The sequence below is a fragment of the Acanthochromis polyacanthus genome, chromosome 15 (genome assembly GCF_021347895.1).
Source record: "Acanthochromis polyacanthus isolate Apoly-LR-REF ecotype Palm Island chromosome 15, KAUST_Apoly_ChrSc, whole genome shotgun sequence".
In the NCBI taxonomy this organism is placed as follows: domain Eukaryota; kingdom Metazoa; phylum Chordata; class Actinopteri; family Pomacentridae; genus Acanthochromis; species Acanthochromis polyacanthus.
In genome coordinates, this window is record NC_067127.1 from 29,430,404 (window position 1) to 29,447,170 (window position 16,767).

Here is a 16,767-nt window from a genome sequence, read left to right on the forward strand (position 1 = left end):
GCCCGTTTTGCCGGCCAGAACTTCAGGCACCCCATCTGAGTGGATTCTTCCTCTTTGGGTCTCGGTGTGTTCATTGCTCATAAATAATCCCTCAAAGAAAAAAAAGTCAAATCACCTACCATTTTAGGTGATGATGGTATTAATGATTACTTCACACTTCAGTCACTGTATTCTGCCAAGAATGTTTTCATTAATCAAGAACGAAAGTCGGAGGTTCGAAGACGATCAGATACCGTTGTAGTTCCGACCATAAACGATGCCAACTAGCGATCCGGCGGCGTTATTCCCATGACCCACCGGGCAGCGTCTGGGAAGCCAAAGTCTTTGGGTTCCGGGTGGAGTATGGTTGCAAAGCTGAAACTTAAAGGAATTGATGGAAGGGCACCACCAGGAGTGGAGCCTGCGGCTTAATTTGACTCAACACGGGAAACCTCACACGGCCCGGACACGGAAAGGATTGACAGATTGATAGTTGGTAGATGAGTACCAAATTCTAGCGAGACAACTGCAAAAAGAGGTCCAGTCAACAAATTCATCAGAATTAATTACAGACTCTCATCTGTAATTTCTTGTGTTACCTCATCTGAATGAAAACTCCTGCCTTTGTATGCAAACACCCCAGTATTCTGACTTACCACCGCTCCTTAAAAGTAGGGATGGCTCGATACCACTTTTTCACATCCAATGCCGATATCGATACTGCAGCCTTGAGGATCGGCCGATACCAATACCGATATGATTCTTTTTGTCACATTATACCTCAATGGCATTGCAAGGCTGCAATAAATAATTTTAGGAATTAACATAAAATAATAGCATCTCCACTAGAACAATGTAGGTAGTACTCAGTAAGTTACACATGGCTTCTCAAGACACACAATCAAAACAATAAAAATCTAGGCTATACACCTGATTTGCTGCACCAAAACAAAAACAGAAAAACAAAGGTAAACAGTGATAGTGCAATCTGGTGTCTTTCTTCTTTTGCATGCAGCCGCTGATGGTGTACTGTATGTAAAACACTCATGAAACTAAATATTAGAATGAACACTATTCCAATACTCACATTATGTTCACTGAAAACAATAAAACATGCTAGCTGCCTGACGTTGAACTGAAAATACTTAACCTGCCTTGTCTTGCAACATGAGGGACAGATTTTTCTTCAGAAAGATTAACATTTCAGCCTTCTCAGCTGTCAGTCTGCTCCTGTTTTCATCAATAATGTTGAAGGCTGTGCTGAAGAGTCTCTCACTCTCCACACTTGTTGAAGGTGTGCAAAGTAATTTATCAGCCATGACTGCCAAGGAGGGCAGTCTCCCAATTGTGGGAGACAACAGTGATTTGACAACACTAATGAAATATAAACAATATCTGGCGATGAAACCTTCTCCTAACGTTCTCATGCGAGTGAAGCTTAGAGCAGCGTAGGATCTCCCCTGATGCCATTTAGACACCGGTGCGGATGAGAAGAGGAGAGACCTGTCACCTAATCATATTTAACACGAAAACATGTCCACAGTTCGCTACTTAATCACATTTAACCCGAAAAACAGTAGAAAACAACAACAAATAATAGTAAACGTACAACAGAAAAGCCATCAAGTGGCCACAGAGTGAAACATAAGGCACACGCGTTCACGCGAAAGGGCAGTCTGATTTTTCCGGGGGGTCAAAAAATACTACAACAATCCACATTTTCCACCACACAAGGTGGTTGGTCATCCAGAAAAATTAACTCAACAATTTTCTCTGTTATATTTTGGCGCTGGAGCGAGTTTTGTATTCTTCTACACACTTTCTAGCACTTTACTATACCTTGCAGGTATAGTAAAGCGCTATATAAATGCAGACCATTTACCATTTACCATTCTGTAGCGCTTCTTGCAACGATGGTTGCCGCGGTTCACTTTTTGTTTTGCACTTGCCTGTAAAAAGTCTCCTTACTGCTTTCCATTATGCTTCTGCAGATGCTTTATTAAGTTCGTTGTGTTAAAATGTCTGGTTTTGCTGCCACCCCTTGAGACACTCATTTTGCAAACGTTGCACGCTGCTATTTTACTTTTGTCCTCCGTTCGCATATAGTAATGTCACACGGAAGAGATGACCACAGCTCTGTAGGCTTCTGTTCACTCTCTGCTCACGTGACGAAAACACGGACACATGGCAACCATGGCACCAGCTCGTCTGTGTTACGGCATGTCGTGAAAAGTGAAGATGAGGATATATGAGATAGATTGGGCTTATGAATTGGATCGGCGGTTTCAAATAAAAGAACTCCGTTGTCCGATCCACTCACTTTGGCCTGGATCGGACCATCCCTACTTAAAAGTAGTTGTATTCTCACATTATGGGTGCTGGGGTGCTCCACGTCTCATTTTATAGGATATAGTATCGTATGATTTTTTAAATCAACTTTTAACATACTACACTATGAAGCTGGCTTTACGACATACTATGGCATGAAGTTTTTTTCCCCAATATATTATACTATGAAGATTTTATGATGACAGACTATAATGTGAAATTTTTAATGACATACTATACTATGAACCTTTTTGACAACATATTGTACTATTAAGTTTTTTGTACGACATTCCATACTATTGCATTTCTTATGACCACACTACTCTGACATTTTTTTAATGACATAGGATAGTATGAAGCCATGATTGAATCTTTCAAAAACTGCCAAAAATAACCCCTTTACATTAACCAGATTCTGTAAAAAACTAAAAATTCAGCAGTCTTCAACACAACAGAGAAGCTTTGATTGAACCAGCAGCAACCAACAGTCATGTGACAAATATTCAGAGTTTTTGGTTGAACTGAAAGCTGTGCTAATTGAAACAAAAAATAAATGTAAATAGTTTACTATCTATAATATGTGTTGGAACACCTGTGGACACTACCAGAATACATTTATGAGTTTTCTCTCCTTTTAACGGTTGTTCTGTTTCCATAGAGGTGTATATTGTGGTGAAAAATAAGGCCACAGTGAGTAAAAATGCAATAATCAAAATGAGATCAACAGCATCATTGAACTCACAGCGCCGAAGGCAGCTGACAGCATCGTCTGCATACGCCCGTCCTCCACGGTTCCCACCACTCCTTTCTTGTACATCAGCGAGCCGCCGGCCAGCGTCCAGAACTTCACGTGTTTGATTCCCACCGACACGAACTGAGAGTCGGAGTCCGGACGGAACTCCACCACGAAGATCCTGTCGGGGTGTCCAGCTTTACTGCAAACTCTGGATCCTGCAGAGGAGAAACTGTTGTTAGTCAAGGTCTGTATTTGATCTCATGTGTTTGATTACTTACAAAGAAATATCAGTGGATGAAGGATGACTTTCATATCAGAGACTCTCCAGTGAAAATGAGTCTTTCATGGTTTGAGGATTTCCACCTTGAAACTTCACCATATAGATGATGTATAGATGTCTCAGAAACTTCAGACATCCAGGGTTTTGCACAGAAAAACCCTCAAGCATCAATAACACGAGTCTTTAAGGGTTTTTAATCAACGACTAGGGGGTACTTATCAGGACCACAATATTATTTCCATGACATTGGATAGTTATTAAAAAACATTCAACGGGAAATTTTCATAAATTTTATTGGATTTTTCTGATACTCAGTAAAATCGATATATAAATCACACATTTTTGGAGCATTTTATTAATGTACTGTTCATATTTTAGTATATTTTAAAGGCATTTTTGTATTTTTTTTTTGAAATTGTATTGATATTTTCAACATGATTTTAAATATAGGTTAAAAATTTTAAATAACAAATATTTCAATCAGTGTTTTAGACACTTTTTGTGTCTTCTAAAAAAGATGCAAAAAATACTTATTTTTGGCTTCTTTTCAGAATTTTATTTGAATATTTTCTTGCTATTTTTTAGATAGTTTATTTATGTTACATTTAATTAATCGATTAATAGATTAGTTAATTAACCTTCAAAAATATTTATTCCACAGACTGGCTTAACAGTTGTCTAATTAATAATTAAATGTAAAAAAGAGAATAAAACACATGAAAGCTACCCATAAAATAGAAAGAAAACCTACAATATCAGAGAAATTAAAAAAAACTCCCCATATGTCCAGAAAATATAACAATGTGTTTTTTAAAAAGGCTGAAAAATAATTTTAAAATTTATTAAAAAAAAGATTTTTAAAAAAGGATGTATGAAGTTTACACAATAGGAATAGGACAATAAGAATTACACAAACAATATTATATATACAGTTTCAGGTGTGTTTGAGTGTCTGCTGTCAGTCTGACCTTCCTGCCAGCGCCACACAGTGATGGTGTGTTCAGGTTCGACTCCGACAGACAGCAGCAGCTTTCCAGTTGCACTGAAGTTGACATAGCTGACGCCTTTAGTGTGAGGACAGCGGAGGATGGACAGTGTCTGTTTGCTCATCGCGTCCCAAACATGGATGGACGGAGTCGTACCTGCAAGAAGAAAACAGGAAATGATGTAAAATCAGGTTTAATCAACGACAAAGAGTCAGAATAACAAACTTTAAGGAGCTCAGAGGGAAGAAACAAAGACAGAGCAGGAGGAGGATCAGTGCAGCCGACAAACACCCCGAAAACCAGAACAGCAGCAACTCAAAAGACCAATCAACGCCTCTGTTCACAGCTGCAGCACATTTACTAAATAGTTTACAGCTTTTTATTTATATCAAGTCAGTTTTTCAGCCAGTTCATTAAATTCTGAATCTATAGACTTCAGAATTTGTTGTTCTTGGATTTTGCAGCTAATTTCCTGGAAACTTTCCTCATTGTTTCCTAAAAATCATTTGCTGTTTAGCTGTAAATTACGTGATTTTTGCAAGAAAGTCCAGCAGTTTGTCACAAAATTTAAGGGGAATGGAGACAATGTTAGCTGCTAGAGTTAGTAAATATCTTCTGATATATTCAAGCTTTTAAGAAAATAAGAGTACATAACATATTTGTAAAGTGAAAAAAATGGTAGTTCATAAACTGATGTCAGTGTTCATCAAAAACACAAACAAAACTTATTAATAGAAAACAAGCAGCTCAACCAACATGCAACAGAAACATTAAATGAATATTTACTGAAACGTGCGACAGATTAAAGTCAAGAGTTTATTTTAATCTTTCCAGGAAACTTCAGACACTGACATCAGCTCACCAACTATTTTTCACTTCCTTAAAACAGAGTTTTAATTTGTTTTTGTCTGTTTTCTCTTAAAAACTTGAACACAACAAACATGCAACACCATAGATTCTCCTCAGTCTCCTCAAAGAAAAAAATGTAAAAAAAAAAAAATAAATCCTGTAAAATAAAAATCTGATGACAAATTACAAATAATAAAAAGCTAAATAACAGGAACAATAATAATAATAATATGGCCAAAATTGTCCCAAAAAATGATAATGTGGAAAAACAAAAAAAGGTCAAAAGTATTTTTTATTTTTGCAAATATCAAAAAAATGCTTGAACAATATTAAAATATAAGAAGATTGTTAAGAAACCTCCAAAATATTTATTTCACAGACCAACTTAACAGCTGTCTAATTGCTAATCAATTGATTAAATGTAAGAAGAGAATAAAGCACATGAAAACCACCCAGAAAATGGAAATAAAATCTACAATATTAGAGAATTTCCCAGAAAATATCATTAACATACAATAATGCTTTTTTTAAATATCTGAAAAATATTTTTAAAATGTCTTTAATTTTTTTTGTTGTTTTAAAGGAAGCATGGAACAACTGTATAGACAATATTAAAATGTAGGAAAACTACATAAATAGATTGATATTGTCTGAAAAATATAGAAACATGAGAACAAAAATTAGTAAAATGCCAAGGTGTTTTACACATTTACTATATTAAATAACTGTGGCAACTAACCCTTTCTCCATTTGTCTTATATTCAGTGTAAAAGTCAGACATTTCCTGATAATTTATAGTTAAACTGCAAATAATTCTTTAGGAAACTGTGAGGAAAGTGTGAAGGCCATTAGGTCACAAATATAAAGTAAAGCAAAATAGAGTAGGACTAGGGTTTGAATGCGAACATTTTCACAGGTTTCTGCCTAAATGTAGGAATAAAAAAACTCTTTGAAGTAGAAAATAACAACTAGAGCAACAAATTCTGCTCCAGCTGTTTTTTTAAGCTCTGAGCAGCAACAGCTGATAAACCAGAGATTAACAGAGCTTGTGATATATTTATTGTGCAGCTCGTTTCTGGGTTTCTGGTTTCAGGATGTTTGCAATGATGAAAGCGGCGGAGCGACTCGTTTTTCAATTTTACCTGAAACTTCACTGACGTCGCCTGAAGTGTTGTGAGAGCGATGGTGACAAATGAGGCCAGCCACAAACACAAAAACAACAACAAAAAAACAGATGAAAACCTGCAGTGAGTCGTTTCAAACAGGCGTGAAAGAAGAAACAGGACTGAACGAAAATATTCCTCATTTAACTAATTTATCTGGTATTTATATGATACTTACACCTTATGTCCAGATTATCCTATGTTATATCCTATTTTTTATTTTATTTGGTTTATTTTCCCAAATACATTGTGTTGCTTTAGGTTTGTTATGTGAAAAACATATGAAAACCTGAACTCTGAAGCTCAAAAAAATCTGCCGTTTCAGCTCTATTTGTGTTTACAGTTGGACAGTTTAACATAAAAATCGTATTTTATAAACTGAACTTTCAGATACAAGCAGCACAGTAAAAAGTGCAGTATTTCCCTCTGAGAATCTTAGATTTTTCCTTTAAGTTCATTGTGTGACTGACTTTTTAGAAAAAAACTAAACACTACTGATTGTATTTTAGGCATTAACCCTCTAAAAGGTCTCTTTTTTTTACAGTGTTGCCAAAATTAAACCATCAGAGCCACAAACTGAAAAACAAAAACAATTGTCACATTCTGAATTTTTTTAGCAGTTTTTGAATGACTCATCTAGGATGCACCGTGCAAAGCTGAGTCAAACATACGCTTAAAATCTTGACATTTCATCAGGAATACATTCGTCGATGTGCGCTTTAAAATTTTGAACAGAAAATTTACTCTCTGATAAAATCTGATTTTGTAAAAAAAATAAAAATTCTGCACTACTCTGTGGAACAGTAAAGACATTAGGGACTCAGATGTGACTGACAGACACGTGACAAAAATTCAGACAGTTTCCGTCTGAACTGCAGGCCATGTTTCCAAACAAACTAGAAATGTAAACTGTAAAATATCTACTTTGTTCAGACTTATTTTTTTTTCCAGTGTTGGTATCATGTGTGGGGACTTGGAAAAAATCTTGCCCTTTAAACTATACTGCACAGGAGACATTTCTGAGTTCTCTCTCTTTCTAGTCATTGTTGTTCTCTTTCCACAGAGGTGCAGGACTGTATATTGCAATGGAAAATAATCCCACAGTGAGTAAAAATGTTTCCTTCATGTCAGTGAGTTTATATTCAGTCAGTAGAAATAAAGTAAAGCAGACGGGTTAAATGGAAAGCAGAGGAGAGAAAAGCAGGACTAGTTGAGTACAGACGAGTTAGTAGAAAACACAAACATGCACAACATTAAACACAGATGCCGACGTACCGATCTGACCGGTGGCAATGATGTTTTTGTATTTCGGGTGCTGGTTGACAGTCAGACACAGGATGTCGTCCGTGTGTTCCAGGTAGAAACTCTGAGTTCCTGCAGCACACAAAGACTCTTAACCACATCGATGGTATCTGCAGGATTGATTCTGTTAGGACATAAATCTGTCTTTGCTGTCACTTTAGAGTAATAACATGTTATAGTTTTTTACACATGTTGCACAGCTGGTGAGTTATAGGGTTGCTGCAGTTACCGGTGCTGAAACTGTGGACGATGGCGGTGGCGGCAGTGTGATAGACGATCTCGGTGCCATCATTGAGGTAGTGCAGGTTGTTACGGCAATCGAAGCCTCGGAAACCAAACACATGGTCCAGAACCAGGTCCTACAGGAAGACAAAGGTAGGTCAGAGGAAGACAGATGAGGGCAGAGAGGGTTAGAAGAGGACACTGGAGGACAAAGGAGGACAATGGAGGACAGATGAGAATGATGGAGGATGACAGAAGATGATGGAGAACAAATGAGGATGAAGGAGGACCATAGACAACAAAAAGAGGGCAAAGGAGGATGGAAGAGGTCAGAGAAGGACAATAGAGGATGATGGCAAACAATGGAGGACAGAGAAAGCTAGAGGAGGACACTGGAGGACAAAGGAGGACGATGGAGGACAGAGAAGTATGATGGCGGATGATGGAAGACAAAGGAGGATGATGGAGAATGAAGAGCATGATGGAAGACAATGGAGGATGATGGAGGAAAAAGGAAGACAAAGAAGGAAGATGGAGGACAGATGAGGACAATGGAGGATGAAGGAGGATAATCTAGGACAATGCAGGATAAAGGATGGACAGCAAAAGGAGGACAGATGAGGATGGAGGACAGAAGAGGACAATGGAAGTCAATGAAGGGTAAAGGAGGATGATGGAGGACGAAGGAGGACAAAGGAGGATGATGGAGGAATAAGTAAGACGATGAAGAACGATGGAGTACAGATGAGATAGAAGGAGGAGAGAAGAGATGTATGAAGATGAGGACAGACAGACAGACAGACAGACAGACAGACAGACAGACAGACAGACAGACAGACAGACAGACCGACCTCCACCAGTCTCTTCTTCTTGGACACATTGTTCTTCTGGAGTTTCTCCGGCTGTGGCGTTGCTCGACTCACTGGAGGCCTGCAGGATCAATCAGTGTCAATCAATTATTGGATCAACCAATCAACCAGTCAATCAATAATCGCAATGGACTCAGGTCAGAGACAGACAGTGAGACATCATGACCGGCCTGCTAACAGACAAGTCAGACAGCAAACATTTCTGTCGTTTAGACACAAGACAGTAGAGACAGACAACAGAAACATACATTAGAGACATACAGTAGACAAATAGTAGAAACAGACAGCAGAGACAAACTGTAGAGACAGATAGTAGAGAGAGACAGTAGAGACATACAATAAAAACAGAAAGCAGAAGCAGTAAAACACACAGTAGAGACAAACAGTAGAGACAGACAGTAGAAAAAGACAACAGAAACATACATTACAGACATACAGTAGTAGAATAGTAGAAACAGACAGCAGAGACAGTAGAGACAATAGAGACAGTAGAAACATACAATAGAGACAGATACAGCAGAAACAGCTAAAAAACACAGTAGACAGTAGAGACAGACATGACTGTATGTAAGTCAGTCATGTCTGGCTTGTACTTGGACTTTTTTAAAGACATTTTAGAGAAAATGTTTACTTTTTATACTGCATTTATTCTGACAGCTGTAGCCTTTAGCGACTTTAAAGGTTCAATATGTGAGACTTTGTTTTGTTCAGGTTCATGTTAGTGGCCATTAGTGCATGTGAGTCCCTTTCGTTTAAACTGCTGACCCTCCCCACACTTATAAACAGACTGACCTCCCGCAATGCACTGGAAAAGCAAAAATGCAGTCAGAAAACAAGTATTTCATTAATGGTATTCAGCTAATTTATGTAGATTTATGTATTTTACAATGCTAGAATGGGATAATGTTTGTTTGGACTGTTTTTGGTTAGTGTACAAAACCTCCCTGGTTGTACATGAAAGTGAAAGAAGGTGTGGCTGAAGTGGCAGCTTGTTTTATATCCAAGTTGCCAGCACCGTAGTTTCATCCTGTGTTTCTGAATGTTGCACACAGAAACTTTAATTTAAACAAATGCCAACAGGAGTGTGATACAAACACACAACGGAGAGGCATTGCACTGACAAACAGCAACATAGACACAGGTGGACACACAGGTGAACAGGTGTTACCTGGATCCCCTGGACAGCAGAGGGACAAAACCAAGGTACAGAGCTTTAGAAAAACACACACACACACACACACACACACACACACACACACACACACACACACACACACACACACACACACACACACACACACACACACACACACACACATAGCAACACATTCAAACAAGGTAAAGTGTCTCAGAGGCTAGCTGTGGCTACAGCTACATGCTAACCAAATGCCACCATGCTTCTGTTTTTTGTAGTGTGTAGGGCTGTCAGGCTAACATGCTAGTGTGGCTAATGGTGTTCACATGCACAGACAGGGACAGGATTGTCTTTCTTCTGTGATTTCCAAGTAGATTTATTTGTGATGAAGATACAATTGAGATACAAAAGGTCCAGAGAAGGCTAAAGAACCCATAAAAATATCAGGTCATGTGCTACCTATCATAGCGGGAATCAGAGTAGCTCCATCTGAGTGAAGCAAAACGCTGCTCAAATTTTAGATGCTCCTTAATAAAGGTCTCATATTGTTGGAAATCCATTCTGTTTGTGTAAGTCTTCAAAACTTGGAGATGTAAAATAAAAGCTGAGAGAACATAAATATACACTAACCACATTCCTTTAGCATCGTCTCAACTAGTACCGGGCTTTGCAAAAGTTCTGTTACACTTGCTGAGACATTCACGCAAATGAACACAAAGATTTTTTTGGTGCAATAAGATAAAACTTTTGGTTGGCCACATTTCTGATTAATGTTATCATTACCACATATATTGAAATATTTGGAAAATAAAAAATTATCTTATTGCACCAGAAAATCTTTGTGTTCATTTTGCTTGCATTTTGCAAGTGTAACAGAACTTTTGCAAAGCCCGGGTAAGCCTCCCAGCTTTACAAGTCAGCCAGGATTTTACTGAGCTGCTACGTTCCAACTTTGGAACCAATTATCATTTAGTTAAACATTATCTAGCTCTGCCCCCTCATTGCTCATTGGTCAACCAGTCAGAAAAAGGAGCTGCTTTACATTCTACCAGGTTTATTTACTTTCTACAGCTGCTACTGCTGAACTCTAAAATGTCTCAACTACAAGAAAAAAATGCCAAATGTTCTGTTGTTGGCTCCGAGAGTTAACATAAGAGTTTTCATGCACTGCCAGCATTTAGGGAACTGAATGCCCTGTGAATTATTTTTATTAATTATGACAATGTCCCCACAACAATAGGGAAATCCTTAGTGTTAGCATGTTGTGTGGCTAATGTGACTAACAGTACCATTAGCTTTGATGGTGTGCTAACAGGTCAGAGCTCTGTGGAACCTTTAATTTAAACCCATAAACACTTAGGACTTAATGGGTCACTGTGTTTTCATGTTGTGCTAAAGTTAAACTCAGCCGTTGTTTACATCTGTTAGCTTCTTTCCTGCTCTCCGTGTTCACAAAAAATGTATTTTAATACAGCTGAATTCTCAATAAAGTGGTTTTCATTTTTTTATTTCTTTTGCCAGACAGCAGAAGAAATATGAAATAGTGACTGAAAAGCAGCTCATTAAAACTTCACGTTGACTAACAATCATTTTAAATCCATTTCTGCAGCTAAAATACTGATTTTATAAAGTTGTCTGACAAACTCAGCAAAGGAAAGGGTTTTAAACAAAAGCTGTGCTGAGAATTCACAGAGTTTCCTTACAAAATTGATCACTCTAGGGCACTCAGTACGGCCCTTTGCTGCAGCTCTACCCCTCCTTTCTTGTCCCTACTTTCCTGTCTGTCTCTTCACTAACCTATCAAACAAAGCTAAAAATGGCTCAAAAATAACTTTTAAAAAAGATCGCCGTAAGAGAAAGAAGTAAGAGAAAGTCGGCATCTCATAAACTCATTCATTCAATCAGAGACACAGAGAGAGTCGTCTTCCTGAAGGGGGTGGTGACAAGCTACAGACACTAAAACAGAATTTTTAGAACAAGACTAAAGCCAGGAGATACTATATGGTACAGATGAAATGAACCACTGAGCTGAGAAATTGAAAGAGGACATGTTAGACTTTCGTTAATTTGCTGAAAAAAATGAGCAATATGAGACCTTTAAGGCATCAGAAGTCTAGTTGGTAACAAATAAGTCGCCGGCTCTGCATCGACCAGGTGAGGGAAACAGTAAACTAGCTGTTTTTCTAAATTAGCCCCCATCAGTTTTCATTAAGCATCACCTGAACTTACTCTAAAGTTTAGTACTGTCTTTGATGGATAGTGGCCCAAAAGGACAAAGCACGTACAAGAGTGGAAGCACAAACATTAAAGGAAACACACTGGAAATCTCGAAAAATACACACAAACACATGCAAAAAGAAAAATACTGCTGGAAGAACGTCAGGATGGTGGGAGGATGATTTGAGGAAGCAGCAGTGAAACGTTACAGAGATGAACTTAACACTGTTTCAATTATTCTCCTATGATTGGTCACTTTATGAGCTAATTATCAAGCGTTTAGATTTGTATTATGTCTGTTTTGTATGTATAATATCCAGATGTTTTAGGAGGTTATAAAAAAAATCTGTAATGCATATGAAAAATCAAATAGCATTCCACTGAACCTGCTCATGTTAGTTTATATAATTGATTTTTGCATAATTGTTATTGAATTTAAGTCCACAGAGATGAAATACAGACCAATTAAAACAGAAAATTTCACAAACTGGCAACAACAAATATTAGATTTCACTGTTACAAAAAACTAATTCACATAAACCTCCTTGAGAAATATGAGATTTTTGTTCAGAATTTTGATTTTGTGAACTGTAAAACTAAAAAATAAAACACACAATGAGACACATGAATGCAACAAAATTAAAATCAGAATTTTGGTAAATGAAACAAATAATTCACACATTTCCTCACCAGAGGCTGTTTATTGGTTTTATAAGCAGTACTTTTTACACGTGTGTAGCAAATTTTATTTTAAATGGCATTTTCTCCACATTAATATACACTCGGTTGATTTTTTTTTGAAAACTTTGTTTCCACAGTTATATACAGAATAATCATCTACAATATTGTTAATTTCCAATCTTTTACAAGGAAGAATGTGGGAAATATTAACAGCACTTCTGTATATTTCTTGTGTTTTTTCTGTTAATATTTCTACATTTCTGTGCTATCCTCTTTGCCCTAAAGGTTTATCTTTTTTATTTCTTAAAAATGAAAACTGAATTTCTCATTTATAAACGTATTCTACTCTTAGTTGTGGCTTCAAATGTGTAAAAATTTCTCAACAGTGTTTTTCCTTTGTCATTATAAGTTATTGAGTGTATATTAATGCAGAAAACATCCATTTTATTCCTTTTAAACAAAACTTACAGCACTACAGAGTGTGCAGATAGTGAGTGGGTCTGAATCAGTTCTCTCTATTTATCTACACAGTAAGTATCGGTCGTACTTACTTGACAATGCCCTGCCTCCAGGGGAATGCAAGTTAAAACACAACACAGATATTAACGGTTTCTACGAGCAAAGCCAGAAAGCAGCGGCGACACTCACGAAGTAAGGGAACCACAAAGGGACAAATCAGTCTGACCTATTTGAGGCAGCTGGTGGACATTTATACCCTGCTGGAACAATTTGTACCTTTGTGGTGCTCTTTGTTGTTGAGTGTTTTTGAACATAGAAGCTCACAAACACTGAAATTATAACTGTGTGTTTGCACGTGCAACGCAGCACAACCACAGCAGAATATCATCAGAACCAAAGACAGAAAAGATCTGATCAGTCATGCAGAAGTGTCTGCATGCAATAACTGCAAAAATCCTCTTGGTTTGAAATAACACACAGATACACACACAATACCACACCAAGTATACAAACACACACACATTAGCACACGAGCACCCACTCTGTAAACACACATTTACTGTGCAGAGTACTGTGAAACTGTTCATGTGAAATTTGTAAGCACAGTTTCAGCAGAAACAGAACCAGAACAGCAGCGTCACAGATTAAAATGAAACACAGGTTGAAGAGTTGCAGAGTTTAAAGCTGCACTGGATAAAACTGTAAATCTATGAAACTGTACAAGAGAGAGTTAAATAATGTGATGAGTTATGTTTAATCTAACACGACTGTAAATCTACACAGACGTGGTTTTTATATTGTGCTTTAGCAAGACTCCAGAGTGCAACTAAACTTCTAGCAGGTGCAAATCAACATTTTTCTCAGTCGCAGCAGTGCAGCTGACATTTAAAGGAAATCACTTTGTTTCAGCTGAGGTAAATCTGACATTTGAATGTCTTAATTTACTATTTTTAAACTCATTTTTGGTATCAAAGTTGTCTAAGCTCCTGCAGCAACTCCCACTAAACAGCACTATCATGTGAGTGTTGATCGGAGGTCATTAAGCGTCACAAAAATCTTTGGCATGGTGCCCCTTTTACTAGCTAAAGCCCACAATGATCTCTGTTTTCTAGCAAGGAAATGCTTGCCTCCTCTGGTAGCTACAGTGTCAAACAGAACAGAAAGAGGCTCCACCTGGTGGTGAAACCAGGTGCTAGAGCTACACTTGGGGTGAATATTATCTATAAAAATGGTAGCAGTCAATCCTTAATACTGAATGAATCTGATTGGATTAGTGACAGAGAAAAGCTCTCCTGGGACATCCCTTGTTATAGGTGTCATACTAATAATCTGTAATGCATCTTTCGCCTCTTATAATATATTAATCAGAGATCAGTATTCAGAGCTCACAGTGAATGTAATTTGTCCATGTTGCCGGTGTGCAAAGTTGTTCTGCGCAGCTTTAAACTCTGGTCCAATAATTTGATATGAGGTTGCTGAAACCAGCCTGTTGTCATGGCGATGGTGTGCATGTTGTGTGTGTGTTGTGTGTGTTGTATACCTCTCCTCAGCAGAAAGCTCCTTCAGCTGCTGGTGAGGTTTGGTTCCTCTCATCTCTCTGATGCTAACAGCGTACATCTTGGTTGTGTAATCCACTGACTTCTCTCGGGCGACATCGCTGTCATAGCCTCAAAACACATTCAGAGGAACTTTTAATTTAGATTTTATTTAGCAGAGTCCCATTGAGGACAGAAACATCCACTGAAAGACAGACCTGACCAGGACGGTGTCTGTCTCTGCTTTTCTTTAGTGTCTCAATGTTGCTTCATAAGTTTGATATTAAAGGTTCTTTGTTGTGTGCTGTGTTGAGTACCTGGAAATGTAATTGAATAGTCTCCTGCATGATGACTTCTACAAACAATATCTTCTTTTCCTTCTATTTTTCCTCTGTATGTTTAACAATAATTCCAATAACCTTTTATTTGTAACTTTATTATTGTTTATTTGGTTGATACAGTGGGTACAGAAAGTATTCAGACCCCTTGAAATTTTTCACTGTCTGTGTCATTGCAGCCATTTGCCAAAATCAAAAAAGTTCATTTTATTTCTCATTAATGTAATCTCAGCAACCCATCTTGACAGAAAAAAACAGAAATGTAGAAATTTTGCAAATGTATTAAAAAAAGAAAAACTGAAATATCACATGGTCAGAAGTATTCAGACCCTTTGCAGTGACATTCATATTTAACTCACATGCTGTCCATTTCTTCTGATCCTCCTCGAGATGGTTCTGCTTCTTTATTGGAGTCCAGCTGTGTTTAATTAAACTGATTGGACTTGATTTGGAAAGGCACACACCTGTCTATATAAGACCTTACAGCTCACAGTGCATGTCAGAGCAAATGAGAATCATGAGGTGGAAGGAACTGCCCAAGGAGCTCAGAGACAGAATTGTGGCAAGGCACAGATCTGGCCAAGGTTACAAAAGAATTTCTGCAGCACTCAAGATTCCTCATTTTTTAAATTTTTTTTTTGTCTGCAAATCCGCTCAAAAATGACACCAACCACCCATGGCGTCACTACTTAAGCTTCATGCAATTTTTTTCTTCTTTGTGACTGTGACCATCACCTGCCCTCATGGCAAATTAACCTATCATGCTTATTTCAAGCTGTTTCCTACATTACGCCATTGAGGGCTGTGCACACCCAATAGACCCTGTGCATGATAGCATGTGCTAGTTCCGGTTGAAAAACTCCGGGTGCTACAGTTACTTCCGGTCCCGCTTACAGCGCTGTCAAAATGGAAGAAGCCAGCAGTACACTTTACTTTTCCAGATGCCTAGGCAACTTGCCTAAAATTTCTGTTGATGATGTTTATCGTCTCGTTGATGATTTTTCGTCAGCTCCTCAAAGCAAACGGGAAAAGGGATTCAGATTTTTTATATCCCAGTACATATATAACTTTGAAGGTAAGTGGCATCGCATCCTACATAACTAGCGCTAGCTTAACTGTAGGGCTTGCCAAACATGTACCTTATCATTTTATTTTCTAGTATTTATACATTACTATTTTTTGCTTAGTTAGCTACAAGAATCCACTTTACACTTTAGTCTTTGGTACTTAGTTGCGCTTCAGTTGCGCTTCAGTGTCCCGCCCGCGGTACACTTTGAGATCTGCATAAAGCAATTTGCTAAATGTTTGAAACTGCAAATGCAATTATCCAAACACTATACGCCGATGGAAAGCTTAGATTCTCATGAATCCGCCGGTATAAACCACTTTCAGATGTGATTACCACAGCGGGTAATATAAACACATTTGTCCGACAAACAACGAATATCCATCCATCCGTTCTCTACACACGGCTATAACTTACATAGTGCGACTCACATTTCCGGGTTCATTATTACACACGGATGAAAATATTCCACAAAAAATGGCCATAATCCAACCTTGGACATCCAGATGAAACAAGCCAGTAACATATTTTGTCCAAAACATGTCTTGAAGTCGGTATATAATCCACGAATAGGTCGTTTTCAAGGAAATGCACCTCGCGATGCGCGTCCAATATTCCCTTT

General features: G+C 37.8%; 1 pseudogene; it reads right to left on the bottom strand.

Annotated features, from left to right (window-relative positions):
- The window catches only part of LOC110965432 (echinoderm microtubule-associated protein-like 6), a 155,876-nt pseudogene that overhangs the window by 20,921 nt on the left and 118,188 nt on the right, over positions 1 to 16,767 (bottom strand).